General features: G+C 45.1%; 1 long non-coding RNA gene across 1 annotated transcript; it reads left to right on the top strand.

The window, feature by feature from the left end:
• The first annotated feature begins 3,190 nt into the window (after positions 1-3,190).
• Positions 3,191-14,040, top strand: LOC120396647. The gene is made up of 3 exons (XR_005593274.1): positions 3,191-3,323; positions 13,776-13,827; positions 13,991-14,040. It is a non-coding gene; the product is annotated as an uncharacterized LOC120396647 (long non-coding RNA).
• The last annotated feature ends 368 nt before the right edge of the window (positions 14,041-14,408 follow it).

The following is a 14,408-nucleotide window of genomic DNA, read 5'->3' on the forward strand; positions in this document are numbered from 1 at the left end:
TCCTGAGAGTCATTAACCTCTCACAGACATTTGCTATGGGTAATGAACATTTGGTCTCACATGGGTCTCTTCTGCCATGGAGAGGAGAACCAACCACTTCAACTGAACCTCTTTGGCAATTCCAGTACAGAGACCAAGTACAGACTGAGCAGAGAGACTGAACTATCTCCCTGCTCCACAGAGGTGGGTCCTTCAGGTCAGGGTTGAAGTACATTGGCTGGCCAATTTGGGGTAACCTGCACTTCTGCTTCCTGATCTGTAAATGTCCAATGGATAGAGGATGCACTACATGGACTTAAAAATGTCTTCCAAAAGGCATTTGAAGGAGTAATCTTGATTTCTTGAGCCTCTATGATTTTTTAAAAAAATACAATAGATTTACCACGTCAGGAAAAGCAGATATCAAATCAAATGCATTCCTGGCGTAATTCTATCAAAATCAAGAGAGTTAAATCAGAGATGAATTTGGTCCCATAACATCATCTACATCTGTCACATCTGTCGCAGGTATTTCAAAGATGCTTATTACCATGGTAGCAAAACACAGAACATAATGTAGGTACCATTAGGAACGTCCTAAGGTAACTCATCTCTCATCTTTCCAGAGTTCCACTCTCTGGCTATATGTAGTTATACAGAAACACTGGATATGGAGATGATCTCATCTACTTTCCCTAATACTGATTTTAGGCCTTTAGCAGATATAAAACCAATTTTCATATGAAAGAGCTAATTGAAAAGTTGTTTTTTTTTACATTATCTCACATTGCAGAGAAAAGAATATTCCAGAGAATGCCGTAAAGAGGCCATGAGGAAGAAAGTTAAAAAAAATATAGGCCAAACACAAGGACATAAAATAACCCACAGGGTGCCAGTTTAAAATGTTAAATGAAACACTGGATTTGTTTTCTTCCAGGTGTTATGATCTGCGTACATGGAGAGGAGAAGAGAAATCCTGAAAGAGAGTGAAAGTTGTCAGTACTAAGGAGTTAGGGTGATTCATCCACGTCCAGAACAAGAACTAGGCACTACTTAAGTCCCATCTAAACATTTAGGTAGCACATAGACTTTGTGCTCACGCCATGCACAGGAGTGAATTTCACCCTAGCTGCATAAGCCTCTAATGCAGAGGTTGGTGCCAGATACAAAATGCCTATTTGCTCAGGTGCCAACTTTTCAAAGTGTCAAGGGGTGCTCAACCCCCAGCCCCCCCCCCACTCCACACCTTCCCACAAGGCGCCACTGCTGCCCACCTCTTCCCAGCTCTGCTCCACCCCCTCCCCTGAGCGTGCCGCATCCTCACTCTCCCACCCCCCAAGCCTCCTCCAGGCTGCAAAACAGCTGTTCACAGTGGGTGGGAGGTGCTGAGAGGGAGGGGAAGGCACTGATTCATGGGGCCCACCAGCAGGCAGGAGGTGCTGGGTGGGGGGGCTGATAGGGGGACTGCCAGTGGGAGCTCAGCACCCACCATTTTTTCCCCCAGGGGTGCTCCAGCCCCAGAGCACCCATGGAGTCAGCACCTATGCCTGTTTGGATGTGGATTTAGAACAGCTTGGAGTTTGACGGTGTTTGGTTCTACAGTTTGTGTTCGATGCATTATTAAGACTAGAGCCATGGGTAAAATACAGATCCAATTTTCATATTCAGATCCACAGTTTCAAGTACAGTCTTCACGTCTGTGTTTGGATCAGGGGTTTTGGTTCAGATCCCCAGGATTCAGCCATTCTCCTTAGTGATAATCCTTCATCCTTCCTGATGGTTTAAAACCTATGAAAAAATATCAGTGAAGAAAAAAACAAAAACCAACATGCTTTCTGACCGTAGCCATTCTGAAGGTACATACCTTTAATCATTCATGGTATTGGGTATATTATTTAATAGATGTATATATTTTAAGACCAGAAGGGACCATTCTGATCATCTGGTTTGATTTCCTGCATAACACAGTCCATAGAACCTTATCCAGAGATTCCTTCATCAAGCCCCTAACTTCTGGCTCAGCTACAGCTTTTAGAAGGTAATCCAGTCTTGATTTAACAACTCCAAGTGATGGAGAATCCACCACGTCCCAAGGTGGGTGTTCCAATGCTAAAAAGTTGCACCTTATTTTTATTCTGAATTTGTCTAGCATTAGCTTCCAGTCACTGGATCTTGCTTTGTCTGCTGGATTAAAGAGCCCTCTAGTATCAGAAATCATCTTCTCATGTAGGTACTTGTAGACAGTGATCAAGGAACTTCTTAAACGTCCCTTTGTTAAGCTAATTAAAATAAATTAATGGATTCCTCTTTTGCTTGTCCCTTTATGGCCACAGCTACTGCCAGGAATTATGGGATGCTCTAAATCCCAGAATGCCCCAGTTTTGTGCTATCTGAAGTGCATCTATTTCTTGCTTCCTAAAGTTGGAAGTTATTAAAGATGTGGGGTTTTAGATACATCTGAAGCAGGGATTTTAGACACACACAAGATTCTGCAGGCTATTTACACTGACATCTCTGTAAAAGTTACTGGGGCTATGGACATTAAAAAAAATAGTTCTCCCCAATGTCTTGAATGGCAGCTTTTTATTTCTGACTGTATTTAAATCATTTAACTCCAAGTATGTATTTACTTATGATGGGACAGACTGTGGCCCACCCTACATGCCTGTGCAAGAGAGTGAGGAGGTACCTTAATCCCTTTCACCTGCTAACCAGCCCATGGATGACTTGGCAGGGTGCCACCAGCTGCTGTAGGGTTGTAACATCCCACACAGGCAAGTGAGCTGGGGTGGGTGGAGAATGCTCCGCTCCATCAAACACATTAGCCAGTGTGCCTGCGACAAACACTATGCCAACTCTAGAGTCAATTTGTGACTCAGGCAGCTGACAGGAAAACTGCTTCCTGGACTGCTCCTGGGGCAGCACAACAAGCAGCCCTATACCCCAGGCTTGTGGCAAAGCATGAGCGAGCTCTGATTAGTTATTGGTTTTGCTTTATAGAGGTGGGTGGCTTTCAACGCTGGAGATGCCTTGACAAGTTACTACAAAGCAGAAATACACAAAATAGTATCTTATCTCCCCAACAGCCAGCAGAACTCAGCCACTACAAAAGTCTCCTCCCCATGCAGATCTAATGCCTACTGCTCCATAGCAACTCAAGTAAACACATGCACCGAAGGTCAATAGATTCCAAGGCTATTCTAGATGGAATCTGGAGCTGGTTCCACAGCCAGGTCCCCTAATGGAGAACACTAACACCAGCACCCTCTATTTTAAATCTAGCAGGTTCCAGCCTAGGCTCTTCCACTGACTGCAGCAGTAAGTCATGAGAGGTGGTTTCTTAGGTAAGAAAGACCCAAACCATTTAAGGGACAGTCATGGGGTCCACTCACCACTAGTGGTACCTTCTCCTGCCTGCCCTGGGAATTAGCACTGACCAGGTGTCACGCTCTCCTCTGGCAGTATCTATCCCATCAACCTCTCGCCCTACAGACCACTCTCATTCCAGGAACCTCAGCCTCCTCTTTGTGACTCAGCCCTCCAGCCAGGTCCCTATGTGGCTCCCCGGTTGAGGGTGGGGGGAGAGAAAGGATGTATCAAAGTTTTTTCAGGACAAATTATTCCAGGCAATCCACTGTCCTCTGCCTCGTCTGTGCCACATCTCCAGTGGCTGGTAGGGGAACCCGGGCTGCCCTCTACTCCGGGTTCCAGCCCATGGGCCCTCTAATCAACAGCCACGGTCTGCACTCTCCTATACCATGCTGTTATTCCCCTGAGCCTTCGCCTATCTACCTGGCTTCCCCTCTCTGTGCTTGCCAGCCTCCCAACTCCCTCCTCTCAGGGAGTAACCATAGCCTGCCCTCCATAGTCCTGAGCACACCTTTCTCTTCCCAGGGAGTGACTATAGCCTGCCTTCAGGCAGTCCCCAGCTCCTGGGCTTTATAAAGGTCCTCCCTGTTCCTGACCAGCTGAGCCTGCTTCCAATTAGCCACTGCTTTGCAGCCTTAATCTCTCTCCTGCTCACTGCTTAATTGGTTGATTGGGCCTGCCTGGCCTAATTTGGGGAACGCACTCCATCACGGGGACTTAATGTCCTTCTGTATCCTATCCCTACCCTCCAGCGTATCTGCCACTCCTCCCAGTTTAGTGTTATCTGCAAACTTGCTGAGGGTGCAGTCCATGCCATCCTCCAGATCATTAATGAAGATATTGAAAAAAAAAAAAAAACAGCCCCAGGACCGACCCTTGGGGCACTTTGCTTGATACCGGCTGCCAACTAGACATGGAGCCATTGATCACTACCCATTGAGTCCAACGATCTAGCCAGCTTTCTATCCACCTTATAGTCCATTCATCCAGCCCATACTACTTTAACTTGCTGGCAAGAATACTGTGGTAGACCATATCAAAAGCTTTGCTAAAGTCAAGAAATAACATGTCCACTGCTTTCCCCTCATCCACAGACCAGTTATCTCATCATAGAAGGCAATTAGGTTAGTCAGGCATGATTTGCCCTTGGTGAATACATGCTGACTGTTCCTGATCACTTTCCTCTCCTTTAAGTGCATCAGAGTTGATTCCTTGAGGACCTGCTCCATGATTTTTCCATGGACTGAGGTGAGGCTGACTGGCCTGTAGTTCCCTGGGATCCTCCTTTTTCCCCTTTTTTAAGATGGGCACTACATTAGCCTTTTTCCAGTCATCCAGGACCTCCCCCAATCGCCATGAGTTTCAAAGATAATGGCCAATGGCTCTGCAATCACACCCACTAACTCCTTTAGCACCCTCAGATGCAGCACATCTGGCCCCATGGACTTGTGCTCATCCAGCTTTTCTAAATAGTCCTGAACCACTTCTTTCTCCACAGAGGGCTGGTCACCTCCTCCCCATGCTGTGCTGCCCAGTGCAGTAGTCTGAGAGCTGACCTTGTTCGTGAAGATGGAAGCAAAAAAAGCATTAAGTACATTAGGTTTTTCCACATCCTCTGTCACTAGATTGCCTCCCTCATTCAGTAAGAGGCCCACACGTTCCTTGACCTTCTTCTTGTTGCTAACATGAACATGAAGGCAAGAGGATGGGTCCTTGAGGTAGAAAATCAAGGGTGTTGAAGTTTAGGGTGGCCATTCGGGGTAGAGAGTTCTGTTCCTGTGCCGTCCCTTCCTCATCAAGCTCTTGGGAGGCCCCTGCAGCTTCGGCCAGTGAGGCCTCTGGGATGCTCGGTGTAGGTTCTCCCCCTTCACCATTCCTTTATGCAACGACATAGGGATCCAGTACAGTGCGGGGCTCCCAAACAGGACGTCTGCCATACACCACTTCAGCCTCACTCTCTGAGGAGTTGGGCATCCAAGCAGAGTGGGTAGATCTCTGCCATTGGGACCATGTCCATCTTGTGGGACTGAGAGGCTCAGAAACTGTGGATTGTCCTTATCAGGAAACAATACTTGTCCCACAGGTAACAGATGATTCTGGTGGAGAATTTTGGTGGGGCTGTGACTGCCCTCCAGGTGTATCCGATATACTGATAGGTCCCCCTGTTTCTCCTCTATCATGTATGGGTGTGACTCCCAATGATCAGCAATTTTGTGTTTTCCCCGTATTGAGATTCTATACCAAAACTCGATTGCCAGTCTGGAGCTCCTGCTGCCTCACTCACTGGTCATATCAGGCTTTGCTCTGTTGATTCTGAGGAAATATCAAACCAACCTGATAGCTTTCTTTGACAGGGTAACAAGCCTTGTAGATAGGGGGGGAAGTGGTAGATGTGGAACATCTTGACTTTATTAAAGCTTTTGATACTGTCTCGCATGACCTTCTCATAAACAAACTAGGGAAATGCAACCTAGATGGAGCTACTATAAGGTGGGTGCGTAACTGGTTGGAAAACCATTCCCAGAGAGTAATCAGTGGTTCACAGTCATGCTGGAAGGGCATAATGAGTGGAGTCCCACAGGGATCAGTTCTGGGCCTGGCTCTGTTCAATATCTTCATCAGTGATTTAGATAATGGCATAGAGAGAACACTTATAAAGTTTGCGGATGATACCAAGCTGGGAGGGGTTGCAAGTACTTTGGAGGATAGGATTAAAATTCAAAATGATCTGGACAAACTGGAGAAATGGTCTGAAGTAAATAGGATGAAATTCAATAAGGACAAATGCAAAGTACTCCACTTAGGAAGGAACAATCAGTTGCACACATACAAAGTGGGAAATGACTGCTTAGGAAGGAGTACTGCGAAAAGGGATTTGGGGGTCATAGTGGACCACAAGCTAAATATGAGTCAACAGTGTAATGCTGTTGCAAAAAAGCGAACATCATTCTGGGATGTATTAGCAGGAGTGTTGTAAGCAAGACACGAGAAGTAATTCTTCCGCTATACTCCGCACTGATTAGGTCTCAACTGGAGTACTGTCTCCAGTTCTGGGTGCCACATTTCAGGAAAGATGTGGACAAATTGGAGAAAGTCCAGAGAAGAGCAACAAAAATGAGTAAAGGTCTAGAAAACATGACCTATGAGGGAAGATTGAAAAACATTGGGTTTGTTTAGTCTGGAAAAGAGAAGACCGAGAGGGGACATGATAACAGTTTTCAAATACATAAAAGGTTGTTAAAAAGAGGAGGGAGAAAAATTGTTCTTCTTAATCTCTGAGGATGGGACAAGAAGCAATGGGTTTAGATTGTAGCAAGGGAGGTTTAGGTTGGATATTAGGAAAAACGTCCTAACTGTCAGGGTGGTTAACCACTGGAATAAATTGCCGATAGAGGTTGTGGAATCTCCATCATTGGAGATTTTTAAGAGCAGATTAGACAAAAACCTGTCAGGGATGGTCTAGATAATCCTTAATCCTGCCATGAGTGCAGGGGACTGGACTAGATGACCTCGTGAGGTCCCTTCCAGTCCTATGATTCTATGATTCTGGTGACCCGAGGTTTATGTCGCTATCTGATATGCCTCCTTCAGCTGATTCTTTAGGTGAATAACATACCCCAAATAAGTTTCCAGAAGTGCCCCATTTGAAGTCTGGCCGTGAATCTTGAGTGCTCCTGGTCGTCTTTGATACCAGTAAACTTCCCCCAACAAACTCCTCCAGTGCCCTCTTCTGCCGCGCTCTGCAAACCCACACAGATTGACTAACTCCTCACTTAACTAGCTACAGCCTCCCACCTTATTCCCAATGCAAAGTCACAAGCCCTGGTTCTCACAGCCCCATACAGCTCTGGGTGACAGTCTATACTGGGTCAGGCCCCGGCTTGTCCTTCTGATGGTGCTCCTCCTGGCTCCTGTCCCGAGATGTCCCTTGGACAGGTTCTTGCTGCTTCCCCACATGAATCATAGAAGATTAGGGTTGTAAGAGACCTAAGGAGACACAGACATGCACCAACTGTCACTCTCCCTCTCTCCACTCTCTGCCCCTGGAACAACCAGCACTTCCTCTGCCTCAGGAAAAGGCTTTAAGGGGGCTATGCTCTCTAAACCTCCAGGGGGTTACATATGGAAATCTGATGGTAAATTATCTTTATATTCCTTGATATTACTACAGTTTACAGTATTATGTCAGGGCACAGTTTTCAAATTAAAGTTGGAAATAAAAGCTTCTAATTCTGCCCAAATCCAGGACTGGGTTGTGCTTGAGACGCCAGATAGACCTTTAAAAGACATTGTGTAAGTGCAACGATGCCCCTAAAAAAATAAATGTCTCTCTGATCTGAGGTTTGTTTCCCTATTGTCTTTCCTAAGCAGCCTGCTAACCCTGCTGCTGTACTGTTTTGCCATGCCCTATTCAGAAGGAAACCTCTTATACAATGGAAGTTTGTTGGCTCAGGGACAACTGCATGGGTGCTGATGTGTGAGGAAAAGTGTCAGTTGTAAGTGTGGTTTAGAGAAACACGGGATTTTGTTCAAAACCTGGCTTGGAGACAGAGAAGAACATGTGCCATAGTTCCTAGGGTGTCAGAGTAGCAGCCGTGTTAGTCTGTATCCGCAAAAAGAACAGGAGTACTTGTGGCACCTTAGAGACTAACAAATTTATTTCAGCATAAGCTTTCGTGAGCTACAGCTCACTTCTTCCTAGGGTCGCTCTGGAGTCCAGCAGCACTTTGTAAATGGCCTCACTAAGGTATTGTGTAAAGTGGGAATACGTCCCATTTCTGGGAATCAATCAATGCCCAGTCCCTGGGTTAGCGGCCCCCAGGGCGGACAATGAAAGCCATGAATCCTGCTGACTGCTAACTCTGATTTAACACAGGGCTGTGTTGCAATGGGGGAACTGAGCCTGTGCCTGGCTACACTGAAGGTTGCACAGGAGCAGCTGTCTGCCAGCGGCTGTAGTTCTCCGGTAGCCTAGTTCCCAGTCTAGGCTAGACAAGCCCGTAGCTTCCGATGCTGCAAGGGGCTGAACTGCTCCTGCAAAGTGCTGAGTGCTTCCACTTCCACTGACTTCAGCACCTCACAGCATCAGGGCCTCAGTCACAAGAGCAGGACGGCAGAGAGGACGTGTGTCATAGGCCCCATTTTAGCTGTTCCAGTTGTCAGCCGCGTTCTTGGCCAGATTTGTGTTTGGAAGGAAATATTTTGTGGCACTCTGGATGAATACAAAGCTTACATGGCTCCTCAGAGCAACAGTGATTTACCATCTTGGAATAAATGCGTAAAGTAGCTTTTGCAGAACAGTAGAGCACTAGCCAACAGGCTATTGCTTTGTATGTATTTGTGAACAGCAGAAATTGGCATTCATCTCCCCAGGCAGGTTTCTGAAATGTATACTGTCCTTTAACTGACTCCTTAATATTTAATATCATGGTAGGATGAAGTCTGATTTTATGGTTAAAAATGTCAATTTTCACAGCTGATTGAACTTGTTTAAATGGCAAGCAGTTTACTTGTATTGAAAACTATATAAACAGATCAACTTACTTACTGACATTAAGAGAATAGAGTACTTTATACTCTGAAGTTTTGGTTTTTTTTTTTTAAACTGAAAATTAGCTGAAATGGCTAAGTTCATTTTGCATTTCCTGCCACCCCCCCCCCAACACCCATGACAGATAGATTGTAGCTTATAAAAGAAGCCCAGGTATCTGGCAGCAAAAATAATATCGTAGTCAGCTAAGCTACCCTTTCAAAAGTTTTCCATAATTAATTATCAGCTACTTGCAAGTCCATTCTATTTTAGCTTTTGCTTCTATTTTTAATGATGAATATAATATACATACAATAAGAGAGGCAGCATCTTCTAAACACAGAAATAAATCTTAAGTCTTTAGCAGGATTAAGCAAGTTAAAAACATTGAAATCCAGATGCGTGGACTCGGAGAAATCAGCTTTGATAGTGCTTTCCTAACTCTGAAACAATTCAAGTATTCATGGACATGGAGCAACTGGGATTCATTACTACTCAAATTCTTTCCCTCCATCTCATTTTAAATATAGCTGCCACATTAAGACAAACAGTTGTGCTTAAAAAAAATCTGGTTTGGGGATGGGAAGGGCTTTGATATGGAAGATACTGTAATGAACCTGCTGTCTCACTACTGGATACACACCTTAGGCCTGGTCTACACTACACGTTTAAACCGAATTTAGCAGCGTTAAACCGATTTAACCCTGCACCCGTCCACACAACGAGGCCCTTTATATTGATATAAAGGACTCTTTAAACCGATTTCTGTACTCCTCCCCGACGAGAGGAGTAGCACTGAAATCGGTATTGCCATGTTGGATTAGGGTTAGTGTGGCCGCAAATCGATGGTATCGGCCTCCGGGTGGTATCCCACAGTGCACCATTGTGACCGCTCTGGAAAGCAATCTGAACTCGGATGCACTGGCCAGGTAGACAGGAAAAGCCCTGCGAACCTTTGAATTTCATTTCCTGTTTGTCCAGCGTGGAGCTCTGATCAGCACGGGTGGCGATGCAGTCCCAAATCCAAAAAGAGCTCCGTACGGGAGATACTGGATCTGATCACTGTATGGGGAGACAAATCTGTTCTATCAGAGCTCTGTTACAGAAGACGAAATGACAAAGCATTTGAAAAAATCTCCAGGCTATGATAGACAGAGGCCACAGCACAGTGCTGTGTGACAAGCGTAACGAAAAGCCAAAGAATCAAATGGACGCTCATGGAGGGAGGGAGGGGGTACTGAGGACTCCAGCTATCCCACAGTCCCCGCAGTCTCTGAAAAGCATTTGCATTCTTGGCTGAGCTCCCAGTCCAGGAAAAAAGGGCGTGAAATGATTGTCTGCCGTTGCTTTCACGGAGGAAGGATTGAGTGACGACATTTACCCAGAATTACCCGCCACACTGTTTTTGCATTGGGATCTCAACCCAGAATTCCAATGGGCGGGGGAGACTGCGGGAACTATGGGATAGCTACGGGATAGCTACCCACAGTGCAATGCTCCAGAAATCGACGCTAGCCTCGGTACATGGACCACACCGCCGAATTAATGTGCTTAGTGTGGCTGCGTGCACTCTACTTTATACAATCTGTTTTACAAAACCGGTTTATGTAAAATCGGAATAATCCCGTAGTGTAGACATACCCTTAGTCTCCAGAACGAGTGGGAAGGAAAGGACTAGGCAGCAACTCACTTTGATAAGGTCAGTATCTAGCCACTAGAGAGCAATGTGTTATCCAAAGTGACTTCCAGAGGGCAGAGAGCTGGTGCATTAGTGTGAGTACCGGGCTTGGGGGTGGCTGTAGAAGGAAGTCTGGGTAACAGGCAGCCTGAGAGCTGAGACAAGGAGGCTGGTTAAGCAGCTGAGCAGGTACAGAGGCTGTGGCTGACAGAGACATCATCAGCAGCAGAAACTCTTTGCATGAGTGTCAATCTACAACAGATTTTGTTCTGTTATACTGAGCCTGATGAGTTGCTTTCAGGGACTGTTGCTCATATTTTCTTTGTTACCTACCACAATGCATCTGATCCTCCTAGCTATCCATGTGCAGAGCTTCCACTGATCTTAATGGCAGTTCTTCACATATTGGGCTTTCTGGATTGGGCCTAATTAAAATGATTTATGAAAAAGTGTGCAGATTTTAATTTCAGGACCTTCCTTATTGTGACAGGTTTTAGAGTAGCAGCCGTGTTAGTCTGTATCTGCAAAAAGCTTATGCTCAAATAAATTTGTTAGTCTCTAAGGTGTCACAAGTACTCCTGTTCTTATTGTGACAGTAATTTAGGATGAGATTTTTCAAAGGCTCCAAAACAATCTGCATAAAAGTTAATGGGAAGTGGATATCCAAATCTGCTACTTGGCTCTGAAAATTTCAGAGACTCACTAATTACATCACAATTGTATTGGACTTCACTGGAGTTATTCCAGATTTACATCAGTGCAACTGAGAATAGATTCTAGCTCTGAGCATTTAGCATGCCATATAAATGGTTACACATATACCTGACTTACTGAGTCTTGTCTCCATCATGTCAATATTTCATTCCAATCCTTCTAACACCCCCCTGGCATTTAGATGTATGACCATCCTGTGCTAAATATTTTATTTGCATCCCACATAGCTGAAACAAATGAATGTTAAATGAGAAATGGTGGCATATTTGAGCAAATATTTTACACAAAACCCTTCTTGTGTTGAAATGAGAAGCGGTTAGTTTGTTCAACAGAGCCACAGTACCTGCTGGAATTTAATTTCATAGTGTTACTCAGATTCCTAAAAATGTGCTCATGCAGTACTCCGAGCACATGCGCATGAAACACCAGAACAGATCAGATCAAGAAACCAAAAACCAATCATGAAGTTCTCCCCTCCTCAACAGCCTGTCCACACCTCTCAACCTGACAAAGGTGGCACGCAATACATAGCAAAGACTCAAAGTGGGGGTGGGGGGAGGGGAGAGACACAAAAAAGATTCATGCTGAAAACTTAAAATGCGGTGGGATGTTTCCTTTAGTGTAAATGACTTTCTGTAACCTTCATGATTCTTTATTTCTGGTGGAGATCGTTTCCAACAATACAGGGGAAGTGGGCACAGAATTGGCCTGGAACATAGGTAACTATGATGGGGTGCGCTACTCACCACTGGGTGGACCCTCCTCTTGGCCATTCTGGGGATTAGCTCTGCCAGGCCGACGCCCCTTCCTGTGGTTGCACTCCATCAGTCTCTGTCTCTTTCTCTCTCTGCAGCCCCTCTCTCGTTCCAGGAACTGTAGCTTCCTCTTCATGACTCAGCCCTTTGCCAAACTCTACTTTGCCGAACTGGCCAAAGTCTTTCTGGTCAAGTGGTGTCAGGCAGCCCTAAGGCCTGCCTCCCTGGCCCTGTCAGTCCTGCAGTAACCCAGACAGCCCTAAGGCCCACCTCCCTGGCCCTGTCGGTCCTGCAGTGACCCCGGCAGCCTTCGTTATTGCATCTTTACTTTTTAAGATACGTAATTTTAACGTTCAGCTACTTTGAGACTGAATCTCAGTTCCCAGGTCTGTCAGTGCTAGTGACACTTTTTCCTGTGCTTCCTGGTCGGTGAGACTGTGGTCTGTGATCATATATTATATCATGGACCTCTGCTGTTTAGCATGCAGAGAAATATACATCTATTTCATTGGAACGACGACTCATTCACAGTTTGGACAGATATATTAAAGCCTTTCAAGAAAAGGAGAGGATAGATTAGGCATGGGTTAACAAATCATTTCCCATTGACTCTTACCTAGTAGGGCCAACTAGAAACAATTAAAATGGACCTAATGTCACATGCTCTTAGGGGAAAATCTTGCCTAAGAGGATTCCTATGGACAGAAAGAACAATCAAGAGCAACAGAAGGACATTAGAGAACATATGCTACAGGTGCCAGGGCTGTGCTTCACAGGTTCATGCCCCCTAAACTGCAAATATCTATACACCACCCTCCCACAACCTCTGCAGAGATTAGCCCTACTTTTATTAGGAACAGATTGTGCAAGGAGGCTGTGGGTAGGGTTGATCTTAAACACACACATGCTGACACTATTTTGGCTTATGTTTAATGTACGTCCATTGGTTGGGCAAGGGGGAAGAGCCAGAATTTGGCTCACGTCTTATCTAAAGCTGGTTGAATAGTTTTCAAAAAAGTGTTTAGTACCAGCATCATCTTTGTAGCCTTGTGTGACTCTGTATGGAATATGTGAGACCATTTATAATCTTATTGATACAGATATTACAGAATTGCAGTGAATCTTACAGGATATGCCATGTAAGGTATCGGGGGAAAGTTATGATTTTCCAAGTATGATAATCTTGTTTATGTTTGTATCACCTTTGTACTGTGAGTTATAGATATGTATGATATATCTGTATTTCCAAACTTGTGCTATGGTTCTGGCTGACACCTCCAGACAGATTGACATCAACACTGCCTGGCCTCGCTGGCCCATCAAGGGTCATCAGCTGTACAATTAACCCATTAAGAGAAGGCAGGGGCTACACCTTTGAGTCAGCTAGACATGTAGGGGCAGGCCTATGGACAGCAAACGCTCAGGCTTTTCCATGCCATGTGCTGTGAGCTGGTGTTTGGGACAAAGGAAGTACAGGTCACATGGCAAAGGATTTAAAAAGGCAGCTGCATCTTCTCAGTTTTGTCTTCATTCCTGCTTCTTACCTGTGGAGCAACTTTTCTACAAACAAAGCTCTGAACAAAGGACTGAATGACCCATCCAAGCTGCGGCTGTATTCCAGAGAGACTTTCAAGCCAGCAAATTCACCAGTACTGCTAAGAACCTGATATATGGAGTTTGGAGTCTCTGTATGTATCTGAGTGCTTTATCATTTAACAATTCTCTTCTTGTTCTTTCTTTTTCCTTGTAGTAAACCTTTAGTTGTAGACACTAAAGGATTGGCTGGCAGCGTGGCATTTTGGGTAAGATCCAAACTAATATTGACCTGGAAATGTGGCTGATCCTATGGGGTCAGAAGAACATTTTGTATATGTGAGCAGAGTTTTTAAATTACTTCTCACTATACTGGTCGGGAACCAGAGAACTGGAATGCAATAAAGGGGGCTGTGTGATTTCTTGTTTCAGCTTCTCAATAACCAGTGTGGGCGGATCAGCAGCACAGTTTGAGACTGGGGGATGAGTTTAACTTCAGTGTTACTCCCAATATTGGTGGTTATCTGCTCTCCTTTTTACAGTCTGACCCTGACCTTGACATTTTCAGTGAGGGCTGCTTCAGGCACACCAGATCACACCTTGTTTTTTGCCCCTCTACATTGGCCAACAATGCTGGGACAGACTGACTGAGGACCTTGGACAGTGTGCGGAGAGGAGATTAAGGAGGAGTTTATTTTAAAAGAAAATCTAACTAACAAGACTGGCACCTTTAATGTTTTGTTTGTGTGTTGTCTCTTTCTTGGTCCATCTTACCTGTTGAACCCCAGTCCCACAAAGACCAGTGCAGATGTTTCATTTTAGGCAGAGTGAGGAATTCCACTTTCAGCAC

The sequence above is a fragment of the Mauremys reevesii genome, linkage group 2 (genome assembly GCF_016161935.1).
Source record: "Mauremys reevesii isolate NIE-2019 linkage group 2, ASM1616193v1, whole genome shotgun sequence".
NCBI classification, from domain to species: domain Eukaryota; kingdom Metazoa; phylum Chordata; order Testudines; family Geoemydidae; genus Mauremys; species Mauremys reevesii.